The following is a 14,924-nucleotide window of genomic DNA, read 5'->3' as shown; positions in this document are numbered from 1 at the left end:
AGACCGTGGCAACAGGAATACAACCATAACATCTGCAGCTGGGCAAATGTTCAGATGCTAAAATCTTTGTGATCCCTTTTAATTTTTCGGTATTTCTAGCCATCTCAGAAGTCATGTGGAGACTTGCATGGGGAATTAGATGTTCCCAGAGAAAAAAATTTACATATTATTTTCACAATGTTATTGCTGAGGTAGCCAGGGACAAGCTTTAGAACTTCTTCACATTCATATTCACTAAAGTCACAATGGGATGACAAGCTGAAAAGTGTTGCCCATTTGGAGAAAATGAGTGATATTCAGTAGTTCTGATGCTCTCCCAGTTGGATCTCCATCCCGCCTCTGGCTCCACCCCTTACAATCCTCTTTAAAAGGTCTGCGGAGGCTTCCCAAGGCTTGCTGTATGCCCACTGGATCATAAAGAGTAAGGCGAACTTAGCCCAATGCATGGTGAGTGAGGGCAAGCCTCATGGGGAGAACAGCTTTGGCAAAAATAGAAATCTGGAAACAGCGTGAATTTTCACTGCACCTTAGTGAAAGAGAGCGTGAGCGGTAGCGGCATAGCAGAGGGGGTCTCCTGAGAGGTGTAACAAGGGCCAGCCAGACTAAAGAAAACCTCTGAGTGCTGCGCCAGGGTGGATTCTGGATGCTACTAGGAAATGCTGTGCGATCAGTCTGATTTGCATTTTAGGGAGATAGTGTGGGGCATGAGCAGAGGATGAGGGAGAGGAAATAAGCTCCAAGCCTGGGTTAACATTTAGTTCAGGTGGGAAGTGATAAGCAAGTTATACAAGTGCATCTGCAATTAGATGGGGTAAGTTGTGGACCACTCACGCCAGGCACAACAACGGAATTAACTGGGGGCTGAGCAAAGGCCCACACACTTCCCCACCTCGGCTCAGCACCCCATCCATCCTGCCCTCCTTAGTTATCTGTCCCTGTCTTTGACAAAACAGCGGCTTCTCTCTGTTTCCCTAAGTGGGTTCATGTGATTGCTGATAGCTTTCGGCCTTGAAGAAAGGCATGGGTTGTGAGCTCTGCATTTCACTTCTTTGGAGGGTATGAAGCATGGAAAAGAAGAAATGACGAGGAGTGGGGCCTGGGAGTATGCAGAGCACTTAGATGCTCTGTGTTCATCCTAAGAGGCCGTCAGGAGTCCAGAATGACATAGATCTTAGCATGACAGCTCTTCTCACTGTTTATAGAGGCAACCAAAGAAGAGGGAACCAAACTGAATTGTGCTGATCCTCTGTCCCGAATAAGAAATCTCCACACATGTTCCAGCCAAGAGACATGCATAGCTGGGTGTGGATACACACACACACACACACACACACACACACACACACACACACACACACCTGTCATCAGAACTTAGGAGGCAGAGACAAGAAGATATTGAGTTTGAAACAACCCTAGACATGGTCTAGTTGGTTTCTGCTTCAGGGTGTCACAGGACTGCCAGCCAGGCATTAGCCAGGGCTTCGTTCTCATCCAAACTATCGTGCAGACATCCTTCTGTGCTCATGTGGTTGTTGTCAGTGTTTAGTTTCCAGTAGCTACAGGTCCATTTATACTTTCTTCTGCACAGCCAGGAATTAAAAAAAAAAAAAAAAGAATCACTCAAGCCTACTAGAGACACAATTATACACAATGTCATAAAATGACTAGTGATACCCAATCACCTTTACCACATTCTATCGGCCAGGCACAGTCATAGGTCATGCCCATACTCAAGGGATGGGGATTATACAAAAAAAAAAAAAAAAAAAAAAAGGAGAAGGAGGAGGAGAAAGAGGAGGAAGAGAGCATCTGTCTTTTCATGTTTATAGAATGTAGTGTTTATAAGGGAAGGAACCGCCAACCTCCAAGGAAATACCATTATATATTTAATATGGACCATCATTACACATGTTCAAGATTATTACAGTAAAAATGTATATCCTAAATATATCTACCATTCAGGAAAGGAGTAAAAAATAACCCCATTCTTTTTACATTTAATACCAATTCAGAAAGTGTTCTGTCACAAGTTTTCCATAGAAATTTGTCTTCAAGCATTTCATACACCTCTGAGAAATCTCAGTTCATGGTTTTAAAACTAAAAAGAAGAAAATCCAAGAATGATTAACCCCAAATAACACTGTAACCACATGTACGACTCCTTATTATCGCCTCCCACCCTGTGAAGTCTGACTTGCTGAGAACACTGAGTGGAACGCTCCAACTGGCTTGTCTTTCCTTACATACCTCTTCCTGCACTGCCAGAGAACTAAGATCATTTCAAGGTTAGAAGGAATCCTAAAACTGTACATATTTCATTGTCCTTATAATAGTCCCAATGACTTTTTCTTAAAAATAGGTCTCCACTCATCTCCTCTCCTCCGTTTCCACATCTCTCCACTCGCTGTTGCTTAAGCAAGCTGTTGGTGTGTCTGGTCTGGATGAATCAATAGCAGTGCCCTGCCTGGTGTCCTTACGCTCATCTTCTGTAAAGATACTGGTACCTTCCGTCTCTGTCAGTGCTGTTTAGGACCTACATTTCCTTCAACATAAATGGCTTTTTTTTTTTTTATGAGCTTTCATTCATTCATTTGTGCTTGGGCTCCATTTCCTACGTTGTCATCCATACATTCAAGTCTGTCTTTCCCCAAGGTCTATTGTCTAATGTAATTGCCTTTTAAATAGTCCTTCCTTTTTGTGTGTTTTCTTTTGAAATGAAGCCTCACTCTGCAGCCCTGACTGGCCTGTAACAATGCTGCCCAGCCTGGCCTTGAACTCGATGTCAGTCCTTCCACCCAAACCTCTAGATGGCCAGAACTACTTTTCTCTCTCTCTCTCTCTCTCTCTCTCTCTTCTCTCTCTCTCTCTCTCTCTCTCTCTCTCTCTCTCTCTCTCTCTCTCTCTCTCTCTCTCTGTGTTTGTACTTGTGTTTAGCATATTCATGTGGAGACAAGGGTGTGCTTGCCCATGCTCACATGTATGAAGTTCAGACCTTGGCACTGGGTTTGTTCCTCAATAACTTTCTATCTTATTTGTTGAGACACAATCTCTCACTGGAATTGGAACTTACTGTTTTGTCTAAACTGGATGGCCAGAGAGCCTCCAGGATCTGTCTGTTTATTCTTCGTCACCCAGCACTGGGATTTCAGATGTCAGCCACCACCCGAGCCATCTCTGTAACCTATGTCCATTCTTTACCACAAACCAAACCACATAGTCATCTCCTAGCAAAGAAAAGCTCATTTCTGTTTCCTTAGCTTGGCTCAGCTCATACCCCAGCTTGGGTTGCCTGTGTCCCTTTTGTCACGGGTGGCTTGAGCTACAAGGTATGGATACAGTAGAACGAGGAGGCTAGGCCAAGAATAAAAGGAATTAAAGAAGCACAGCAGAAAAAGGGGAAGCACAAGACAGATCTATAGCTATACACAAAAGCAGCAGGCAAGGCAGAGCCAGAAGTCGGGAGGAAGCTGGGGGAAAATGAGCAAGGACGTTATAACAGAAGTCAGAATCGACCCTAGGGAGTGTTAGCTCAGACAAATATAAAGGGGCCATACAAAGAGGCAAGACAAAGCATCTGTGAACATACAATCCTAGAAAGCAAAAGAAGCCCAGTGTTCCATGTGGGATGTTCTCAGCTCTGTGAGAGGAGGAAGGCTGACAGATGCATGTGTGCCAAGAGCATTCAGCATCCAGCCTGAGACCCAGGCTCTCCGGTCATGCAGCATATTTTTTTGTTTAGGCATCACGGTCTATGTGGAGGGTCACAGCGCTTGATGCCAGTCAGATTAGAGTTTAAATCCAATTCCACCTTGTGCTTACTACGAGACATTAGACTCATTGGTAAGCTTGTCCGGGCCTTAGCTTTGTCAAAAGTGGATAGTCACATCACTCTCATGAGGTTACAAAAAGCAAAATGTCATTATAGGCATATGAAACGCCGGACAGCTGGTAAGAATATAACATATATATTGATTTTTTTGGTTTTATTTGTGTTTATCTTTCTCCAGCTGTCAAAACCAAAATGGCTACCAAATTAAGACTTTTATTATATAACCACCACATTCCTATAGGTCAACCTATCATGAGGGCTGCATGACTGCCTCCAACCTCCTAGGATCCCCCAAATCTGTTTCATTTGTCACTTATTTAACTCAGGATGAGCAGGCACGCTACATTTCAGGTTATTTATTTTAATTTCCCAAATGATAGCATTAACTCCTTAAGGAGCACTTTCCTAGGATTGAGCTCATTGGAAGGACTTAGCTGGTGCTGACAATTACAAAGCCTTTATTGCTCTGTTCACGCACTCAACAAATACGTGGGAAGAACCCACCATATGCAATGCACTGGGGATGGAACCGCAAAGAAAGGAAACTTGGCTTCCTGGAGGTAGGCACAAATTATTTCACTAAAGTAAGACTATTCTAAAAAGGGAATGTCCTTAAGAGATGATCTGGCGCTGTTCTTCAATTTTAGGAAGGTCTGGTTAGAATCAAAGAAAGAACACCTTGTTTTACTTCCCTCTCCACTGACCAATTTTTGGCCTGTTGAATTGGTGTCCTCTTAAAAAAAAATGGGAGAAGAATCTAGGATATTTTCAGGTGAATAAAACTTTGAAGTACATTGTTTTTACCTTCCACTGTGCCATGAAACTCAAGCCCACTCCTCTCAGAGAAAGTTAGCCCCAAGTATGAACAGCACAGCTTCCTGCCAGTCTCCACCAGAAACCCAACAAGATTCCTGTGCGCTGGCCACGTTGTGAGTTCTCCAATGTGCGAGGGGAAAAAATGTCATCACAGAAGGAAGAGAAAGTCACCGAAGAAGAAGAAGAAGAAGAAGAAGAAGAAGAAGAAGAAGAAGAAGAAGAAGAAGAAGAAGAAGAAGAAGAAGAAGAAGAAGACAAGGATGCTTTCAGCTTTCTTTGCTGGAAAGGGAAAAGATGGTGGCTGCCTCTGGTGGCCACTCCAGACCAGTGCTTACCATACCTGGAAGGACCCATTTGTGGGTGGAGATACATTTCAATCGACTCAGATTGGCTCACATCAAACTGTTTGTTCAATGTCCTTCAATACTGATCCACAAACTCATTTCAAGATTAGCATGCCAAGGTGAAGATTAACACCGCCAGTTCAGTGGGCTAATGAGACATGACTTATTAATCCTACAAGAAAATCTTAATTAGACATGGGAACACTGCTTGTTTCATTGTTAAATACCACCCAGTCCCCAAAGAATTGGAAAATAAATAGGGACTAAAAGAGAAAGTGATGTTCTCATTAGGCCCCCCTGAAGCGAAAGCATTATTCTCACTCTACAAGGGAAGTATTCACCACTTTATTTTTCCTAAGTAACGAAGTATTAGTAATATAAGTTTGCATAAACATTCTTGAAATAGTTACGTGGCTGGTGGAGAAGCAGGAGACTGATTCAGCAGGGCACGGCTGAAGCCACAACTGTATTCCTGAAGTTAATTAGCAAGGTGACTTTATCATTATTTACTTGTTACTCATTTAATAATTCTTTATGAACATGGATTTGCTTTTGACAACAGGGATTTCCTGGTCAGTGTCTGGTTATCTTGGAACTTCCTCATTTTATTTCATTTGTTCTTATTTTTAATCTGCTCATCGCATACAAGAGGAAACAGGAAAGGGAGGAGCAGGGCAACTCAACAGGGAACTGGGGACAGGTACTAAGCTTCCTAAAACTGGAAAATAGAATTCAGCATTTCCACAGTTAACATGCCCATCAATGTAAGTTCTCTCAATGTTTCACGTTCATCAGTGAATTAAGGGCAAATGTAGAGAGAAAAGGAGATTGTTGTGGGAATTTGTTCCGTTCAGTCAATGACTTTGGGGTACAAGCCCTAGGATGTGGCTTTGTCTGCACATATGACCCCTTAAGAGCTGAGGGAGAGTCGTCATGCGCTCTCTTGGGAGGCGAGTGAGGACCAGATCAGGCAACATGAAGCAGCTTGCAGTTGGTCCCCATCTGGCAGGACTTGACAACGGAATCAGGGGCAGTGTCTCAGCTCTGTCCTGTCATGAGTGTACTTTATTATTCTCACTGTTAATAAACCTGACTTTACCCAAGAATACTCTCCCACATTAGGAGTCAACCTTACACCATTAGTTTCTGACTTCATAGTTAAGTCCCTCTGTTAAGTTTCAGCTGGGGAAATACTGCTGTGACTTTGCATACAACTAGTTACCAGATCTACTAATAGCCCAGACTGTCAGATTATAATGTCAATCACATCTAAATAACAACAAGCCAATGTCCTCATCCAGATGGAAAGTGTGGGAGATGCTCACATCTCTGTAAGCAACCTCCACTAAAACTATTGATTAATTTTGCCCTATTTATTTGTTCTGTTAAAAATCGCAGATGGCATTCTTTTCACCTTTTATTTAGAAGAGAAAAATCTTTGAAACCCAAGTATGACTCCCATTTCAAAATCATCAAGTCTCCTGATCTTTGGCAGAGGATGGATTCTACATGTACTGGGTTTTCAAACAAATAACAGTGTCCATCTAACCAGCATTGGAGTTTCTTCTCTCTCTCTCTCTCTCTCTCTCTCTCTCTCTCTCTCTCTCTCTCTCTCTCTCTCTCTCTCTCTCTCATTTCTTATTTTCAAAGTACTGCTGAAGGTCATTAAGGCAAAGACCATATGTTACCGGAGAAATGGAATCAACTGCGCATGTTAGGAGTGACACAAAGTACCTCAGCAGTATGCACATGCATGTGTGGGTGTGTGTGAACAACATTTCTACCACTGGAATCCTATAAATTCATCGAGAGTTATCCAGCAAACATAGCAATTTAGCAATTATTCTGGTTAGTATTATTTCTAATGAAATCACTAAGAGGTATTTTCTTTCCATAGATACTAAACCTCAAGAGTGGTGTTTTAAGAAAACAGCCAGGAGGATAAGGAATTAGCTGAGGACTAAGATCATGCCATTAACCCATGACTTCCCTCTGTGCAAGGGCCAGATGTCATTCCCACTCGCTCGACTATGATGAATGCGTGTTCTTACTCAATAATAAAACGGGGGGCAATGACTTGTGCTCGCTAGTTTTTTATCAACTGGACAGAAGCTAGGGGAGGGGAGGGGACTTCAGTTGAGAAACTGCCTTTGTAAGATCTGCCTGAGGGGCTTTTTCTTGATGGATTGATGTGTGGGGACTGCTCTACTGTGGTGGGTACTAGCCCTCAGTGGTGGACCTGTTGTATATAAATAAACAAGTCCATTGAGCCAAGAGGAGCAAGCCAGTAAGCAGCACTCCTCTGTGCATCAGTTCTGGCCTCCAGGTTCCCGCCTCCCAGTTCCTGTTCTGTTTGAGTTCTCCACTCTGACTTCCCTCAGGAATGAACTCTGACATGGAACTGCAAGGTGAAGAAAACCATCTCCTCCCAACTTGGTTTTGGTTGTGGTGTTTTACCATAGCAATAGAAACCCCTAACTAGGATTGCTTTTAGCTGTCCTAACACTTGGAAATAATACAGAAGAAACTACAACTTCCACACTTCTTGGCGTTTTTTGTTTGTTTGTTTGTTTTTTCCTCATTTCAAGATGTTAGAGCAGTGCATGTTAACTCCTCTGAGTGTTTCCATGTTTCAAAGTAGGGGTGCCAATTAAAACTCAGTTTACTCTGAGAATCCAATGATATATCTGTGTGCAGAGTGCTCCATAAAATACCAAGCAATAAATAAACTCATGAAGGGGGCCAGGCCATGAGAGAAAGGGGAAATCAATAAAAACCCGTCACTGCTATTAGGAAGATTACTGGATGCATGCTGTGCTTTGTTCTGCACAGAGAAGGGCAGTGAGGGAAGTGGAGAGACTGGGCAGGAAGGGCAAGTGTTATCTCGAAACCCACGTGTGCCTCGATACCAATGCTAAGAGTTCTGTTAAAGGCGATTTTAATAAGTGATTGCAATACTATTCTGAATAGTATTACCAGTTGCTCCCCAATCTCCCTTCCCGCTAAGTACACTCAAATGAAAATGTTGCTACTTGATGAAGCAAAATGTAACCTGGTTTGAGTTCACTGTTCACTCCCTCACTCACTCATTCAGCCAATGATCATTGGTCTCTATGCACCAGTTCTCACTGAGCATAGAATGCAGAGTGAAGATGTACACCTCTCAAGCATGGGAACATCTACAGCCTGGGGTCAAGAGATAGAGGCCAGAGCGTCAGAAGTTCAAGGCCATCCTCAGCTACATAGTGGATTTAAGGCCAGCCTGGACTACTAGAGACCCTGTCTCAAAGTAAAAATGTTCAAGATTATGAAAATGAAAACAAATATGAAGCTGGATAGGAAATTATGAAGAAACTAAAGGTGTGGGGATGTCAACAGTTAGCTACATGCACAGGGTCTCCACTTTGGGACAGAGACCTGGAGCATCATGTGGCAGGGTAGCCCTTTCTGAGCCCACAGGTCGGCACTGAGGAATGTGGGTCCGGCTAGAGAAGAGATGTGGAGGGGTCAATTGTTGAGAGAGGAACAGAGAAGACAGTGACTTGCAAATTATAACTGCGAGGACTGACTTGTCAGATATAATGATCTGCCTGTTCACTGAAAAGTATTTGACATTTCAGTGAATTGACCTTTGCCTGCCAATAACTCGCTCAATTGCATTATCTTCTCTGTTCGAAGTTTAAGCATAAGAGCTGGTGTTGTTGTGGGTACAATTTATCTCTTGAAGGTGAGCTTTTGCTTTATTTTCCACACTTAGTATTCTATGGAAAAGATTCAAGGGGAAAAAAGGCACTTTTATTTTCTCTTTAAAGCTTCAGATGACTAACGAATAGGTCTGTGTTCATTATCTATTGCTGGAGAAAAAAAATGCCCACAACCATATCAGTTTAATATAACCGTCATCCAAGAGCTTATCATTATTCTGTGGGTGGGGAGGTCCAGCAGCAGGTGGATGCTGGGCTGGGAGCCTCCCAAGGCTGGAGTCCAGTTTTAGGTTCACTGGAGACACCAGGGTAGAATATGCTTTCAGGCTCTTGTCGTAATGAATGCAATCCAGTTCCTTGTGGCTAAAGATTGAGATCCTGGTTCTCTTGCAGGCAGTTAGCCAGGCAGAGGTTACTCTCGGCCCCTTGAAGCAGCTCTCCACATCTTTGCCTCACTGCGCTGGCAGGGCATGTCTAGCCTTAGCTTATTTACATCTAACCATGTCTGCTACAAGCTAGAGAAAGTACCCTGCTCTTAAAGGGCTCCTCTGATTACTCTAGTTCCACCTGGATGATCTCTCTGTCTTAAAGTCAACTCATCAGTAACCTCAGTTGCAGTCTTCAAAATCCTTTTGCCTTGCCCAGTGTGGCGGCAAACAACTTCAATCTCAGCACTCAGGGGACAGAGGTAGGCAAATCTCGGGAGGTTCCAGGCTAGCCCAGGGCTACATACTGAGAACCTATCTCAAATAACAGACACACACACACACACTCCTTTGCTTTATAATGTATCATGTTGACATAATAACACCAAGGGCAATGTTTGCAAGGGACACACGGAATTGTGCCTTCCCTGTGGAGCCCTTCACTATCACAGCAGCATAGGTTTCAAATGGCCAGAGCCATTTCATTCTTCCTTGTAAATTAAAAGAAGCAGTTGCCACTCTATAAAAATGAAACAAAGGGACCAATGAGAGACCTCAAGTTAAAGGTCCTTGGCAGGAAGCCTGACCACCTGTAACCACAAGGTGGAGGGAAAGGAAAGACACCTGACAGTTGTCATTTGACATCTGTACCAACAACCCCCCCAACACATTTGACATCTGTATCAACAACCCCCAACACATCTGACATCTGTACCAACAACCCCAACACATTTGACATCTGTATCAATCACCCCCAACACATCTGACATCTGTATCAACAACACCCAACACATTTGACATCTGTATCAACCACCCCAACACATCTGACATCTGTATCAATAACCCCCAACACATCTGACATCTGTATCAACAACCCCCAACACATCTGACATCTGTATCAATAATCCCTAACACATTTGACATCTGTATCAACAACCCCAACACATCTGAAATCTGTATCAATCCCAACACATTTGACATCTGTAGCAACAACTCCCCCAACACATTTGACATCTGTATCAACCCCCCAACACATCTGACATCTGTATCAACAACCCCAACACATTTGACATCTGTACCAACAACCCCAACACATTTGACATCTGTATCAACCACCCCCAACACATCTGACATCTATACCAACAACCCCCCCACCACATTTGACATATGTATCAACAACTCCCAACACATTTGACATCTGTATCAACAACTCCCCCAACACATTTGACATCTGTATCAACCCCCCCAACATATTTGACATCTGTATCAACCCCCCAACACATTTGACATCTGTATCAACCACCCCCAACACATTTGACAACTGTATCAACCATCCCCAACACATCTGACATCTATACCAACAACCCCACCACCACATTTGACATCTGTATCAACAACTCCCAACACATTTGACATCTGTATCAATAGTCCCTAACATATTTGACATCTGTATCAACCCCCCCAACACATTTGACATCTGTATCAACAACTCCCAACACATTTGACATCTGTATCAATAATCCCTAACACATTTGACATCTGTATCAACAACTCCCCCAACACATTTGACATCTGTATCAACCCCCCCAACACATCTGACATCTGTATCAACAACAACACATTTGACATCTGTATCAACCACCCCAACACATCTGACATCTGTATCAACAACCCCCCCAACACATCTGACATCTGTATCAATAACAACACATTTGACATCTGTATCAACCACCCCAACACATCTGACATCTGTATCAACAACCCCCCAACACATCTGACATCTGTATCAACAACCCCCCAACACACATAAATAACTAAATGCAATAAAAAGATTAAAATGATACAAAGATGCCTGGAGAGATGACTCGCATTTGAGATTGTTCTTGCAGAGGACCTAAATTCAGTTCCTCACATCCACATGCGTGGATCACAACTGCCAGTAACTAAACTTCAGGGGGTTCAAAGCCTCTGGCCTCCATGGAAACCGGGCCCTCATGCACATACCCACCCGGAGACACTTACATATCATCAAAAATAATAAAAGTAGATCTTTTAAAAGGGGGCGGAGTCTGCAGAGATGGCTCAGCAGCTAAGAGTGAGTACTACTCTCGCAAATGACCCAAGTTCGGTTCCCAGCACCTTCTTCAGTCAGTTTACAACTGCCTGTGACTCCAGCTCCTGGGCCTTAAGTGCCCTCTCCGTGCCTCCCACGTGACCCCAGATGATCACGGTCTATATCAACTGACAGAAAAAAAAATTCATCTAAGTGAGGCACACCGAAACCACCAAACCAGACCACTTCCGTGAGCAGAAAGAGTTGACTGGGGGATGGTTTTAAAGAAAACAGCACCGGACAGAAGAAGCCTTGTCAGCTTTGTAGGAAGGAAGGTAGGGGCCGGAAGTGGTATGGGAACTTGGAACTGCTGTAGGCTGCTCTGGTTAATAGGGAACTAAATGCCCTTTGCCAGAGATATTAGCTGTTGGAGGCAGATAAGGGAAGCAGTGGCTTTTCCCACAAACAAAAACCTGCCTCAGGAGATTCCTGAGGAAAGCTGAGTTTGGGATTCTGTTTACCAGAAAACAGTCCTTCTGTTATTCACTTGAGAAGAATCCGGCCTGGTTTGGGCCTGCTTCCCCTTAGAATGCAGTCCACAGCATTACCATTGGTGGGGTGTAGGGGGGCGTGGCAAAGGGGGTGCAGGGTGGGTAGGGGAGTGGCATTTTGTGACCTAACAAGTGGTATCAGCATTGAGGACTAAAGTTGAACCCTGGGTTCAAAGAATGCAAACAATGCAGTTCTTGATAAAAATAAGAATCTAGATAGATCACAAACAAGAAGGTCACTGTGTGTGAAGTCACAGACCACAAAACAAGCAAACGAAAGCCCAGAGCCCTGAGTTTTCAAATAGAGGACTGGGGCACAGGACATTGAACAGCTATTACTTCAGTCTGGCGTGCTTCTACTAGCTGAAGCCCTTGTCTCGGGATGACATAAGCCTTGTTTAAAATGCCTGCCTGAGACAGCTGGATGCCTCCAAAGGAGTTTCTGACTGACAATAGGCCCCTGAGCCCCAACTTTGAGTGGTTATTTCGGGAAATTTGCAATGCGAGATCCTCTCAAGACACAAATCTTCTACCACTCACAAGTGTCTCCTCAAGTACCTGGAGCTGTCTCAAATGTGAACCTCGGGGAGGGATCTGTAGCAAGTTTTTCTTTCCCTTCCTCCCTCCCTCTCTCTCTCTCCTTACTTGAGAGGCAAGGCAAGGGCCTAATTTCTATGGATTTCTTCTCCAATTTGCAAATCTACTTTCCGTCTTGAATATATGAGAAGTGTGTTTATCCTTAGGATAGATGATATTAATAAAGCCAGACAGACACATCACTCTTAACACCCCCTTCTCGCTCTCTGTCGTTCTCCATTCCCTGACTGCTGGAATACCAGCCTGCTTGACATCACACATCCCTAGTTTTCTCCCTGAAACACCCAGTCGCCTCTACACAATTGGAGTACTGCAATCCCTCTGGCCTGTGTTATAGTTAAAAAAAAAAAATCTTCACCGCCTTTGGCAGTAATCCAGCTTTGTGCTTGACACTCAGTGAGTGAGAGCTTGCCTCCTGGGCACTGTCTCCATGAACTCCTCCTCGCATTCCAGGTTCCTTACCAGTTTAACACATTTTCACTGAATATGAACCATCTTAACAGCCAATCTGTGCTGAAGTAACACAGCAAGACTAATTTCCTAAGGAGAAAAACTTCGTCAGGTCTTTCTTCTTTTAAACTACTCTTTTCATCTCCCTGTTATTCTCAACAGCTAACAAACCCTTCAGGAATTAGATCATCTGCTAAAGACTATCCAAAGTCCTTTGGATTTAGAGGGAGGGGAATGAAATTTAGGGAAATGGTTCTGCATTTGATTTCAAATGGCAAAGCCTTTGTTTGTTGGACGAGAAATAGAAGAGCTCAGGTGGAAACTTCTGGCAGAAGGAAAATGGAAGGGTCTCAGTACGAGACAGAATAGTGAAAGCAAGAGCAGGCCACTGTTGCCTGGGCCGGGGAGCAGGAGACAGGGATGGCTGGACAGCCAAGAGGTACAGGGTCTCTCCTGGAGAGATGGAAGTATCTAAACTTAGTGTTTTGAGGACCACACAGCTCCATTTCTGTGAATAAATTAAAACCTATCCAACCGCACCTTTGGAAGGGTGTACTCCCTGTGGACCATATCCCGATGAACCGGATAACAGTAGAATGGAAAGCATCATAGTGAGAGGCAATATCAGTAAATGTGAAAAATCTGAATGATTATTAGCTAAAATAATAATATCTAACTTAGGAAAACTTACAAAGTCAGTCCAAAATAAAAACCAGACAAAACTGTATGAGGTGGGAGGGGAAATTAGTACTCTGACCTCATACTCTCATTCTAGGAAACTGTTCAGTTAACTGGTTTATTTCTCTTGCTGTACTCAGTAGTGTATTATAATCCTTCTCATTCTATGAGGATATCTCTCTGAAAGAAACTGCTAATCCAGCCAGAGAGAGAGAGAGAAGAAGAAGAAACACACACAACACTTGATAATTCAAAATTAGTTTACACATCTTTCATCTTTTCTAAGCTCTATATATTAATAAAACTTATTTTAGTGCTCTCTCAAAACTTACATTATCCCAGGATTAAATTTGCACTAATAGGTGTCTGAGTCCCAGAATTAAAAATTAAGGCCAAATCTTCATAGAAAAACGATTTGTTTTTCCAGCTCAGAAACTAATAGTAAAAATAGCCATATTGTCGCATGAGCTCTGCCAGGTATTAGCTGTGTGGACATAAGTGCTACACTCAAGCCAGCCCGCGCTGCTTCATTTACAGGATGAAGAATACAAGGTCTTATGCCCATCATTTCTTTGTTGTGAAAGTCCAGTAAAATGCAGCTTTAAAGGTGACCCAGACATCCGTTGCATATGCCAGTGAACCCCTGATTTGAGAACGATGGGGATTCCAGGCCAAGATGGAGTTCAGTTTCCCTGCCTTTCTACTAAATGAGATTCCTGCACAAGTAACTGGCCCCCTTTCAGCTTGGTCATGACAGATACAACCTGAGGATCCTGCTGCAGACAGAGCCCGCAGACAACACACGCTAACACCATGATGGGAAAAGAGATAAATAATGGATGTGCCATATCAGACAGTGAATGGAATTGAGAACCTTTTGAAAAGTCGGAAAGAGGCTCAGAGCTATTCCACACAGTACAGCACTAACTTGCAGTCTGTGTTATGGTGGAAATCTTTTTTTTTTCCATTTCTAACTTTGACCCCTCCATGGTTAACTGAAGAAAGAGCTGAAAGTCTCCTTGGCCATTTGATAGAGCAACTATGAACATCCTCACTGAGACATTTTCTGCTTCAGCTATTACCCATGGATACCCACAGGGACCTGTACATGGCCTTGAAACCAAACACAGCCCCCCAGGGCTGCTCTGATGCTCTGGAGCACACATTTCTTCTCATCACTGCGCCCTTATTTGATTTTCACAATAGAATAAAAGCAAATTCTTTATGACAGCCTTTCCTAACTGCCCTCAGTTAATTTCCCCAGAATGTGCTTCCAGTGGGCTCCTGACAGCAGGACAAATTGAAAGCTAATCAGCGATCTTTCTCAAGTGTCGGTATCTTTTCAAAGAGAGTCCCCGTCTTAGCAGCAGACAATTACTTCCCACAGTAATAGGCAGTGTGATGTGGTGGAGCCATCTCTAACGAGGCTACTTCTGTTTAAAACTGAGGGGTAATAAGATATTAAAAATTGAAAATG

The 14,924-nt window shown here is 43.3% G+C and overlaps 1 protein-coding gene and 1 long non-coding RNA gene across 3 annotated transcripts in view; one reads left to right on the top strand and one right to left on the bottom strand.

Moving 5' to 3' along the window:
* Positions 1-11,803, bottom strand: part of LOC143268855 (uncharacterized) — a 56,180-nt gene extending 44,377 nt beyond the window's left edge. The window contains exon 1 of the long non-coding RNA XR_013044990.1: positions 11,719-11,803. This is a non-coding gene — a long non-coding RNA (uncharacterized LOC143268855). The remainder of the gene's footprint in view (positions 1-11,718) is intronic.
* Hs3st5 (heparan sulfate-glucosamine 3-sulfotransferase 5) overlaps positions 1-14,924 on the top strand; it is a 281,180-nt gene that overhangs the window by 247,822 nt on the left and 18,434 nt on the right. The gene's annotated exons all lie outside the window — the stretch shown is intronic.

Source organism: Peromyscus maniculatus, chromosome 16 (genome assembly GCF_049852395.1).
Source record: "Peromyscus maniculatus bairdii isolate BWxNUB_F1_BW_parent chromosome 16, HU_Pman_BW_mat_3.1, whole genome shotgun sequence".
NCBI classification, from domain to species: Eukaryota; Metazoa; Chordata; class Mammalia; order Rodentia; family Cricetidae; genus Peromyscus; species Peromyscus maniculatus.
This window is presented reverse-complemented; position numbering and strand designations above follow the sequence as displayed.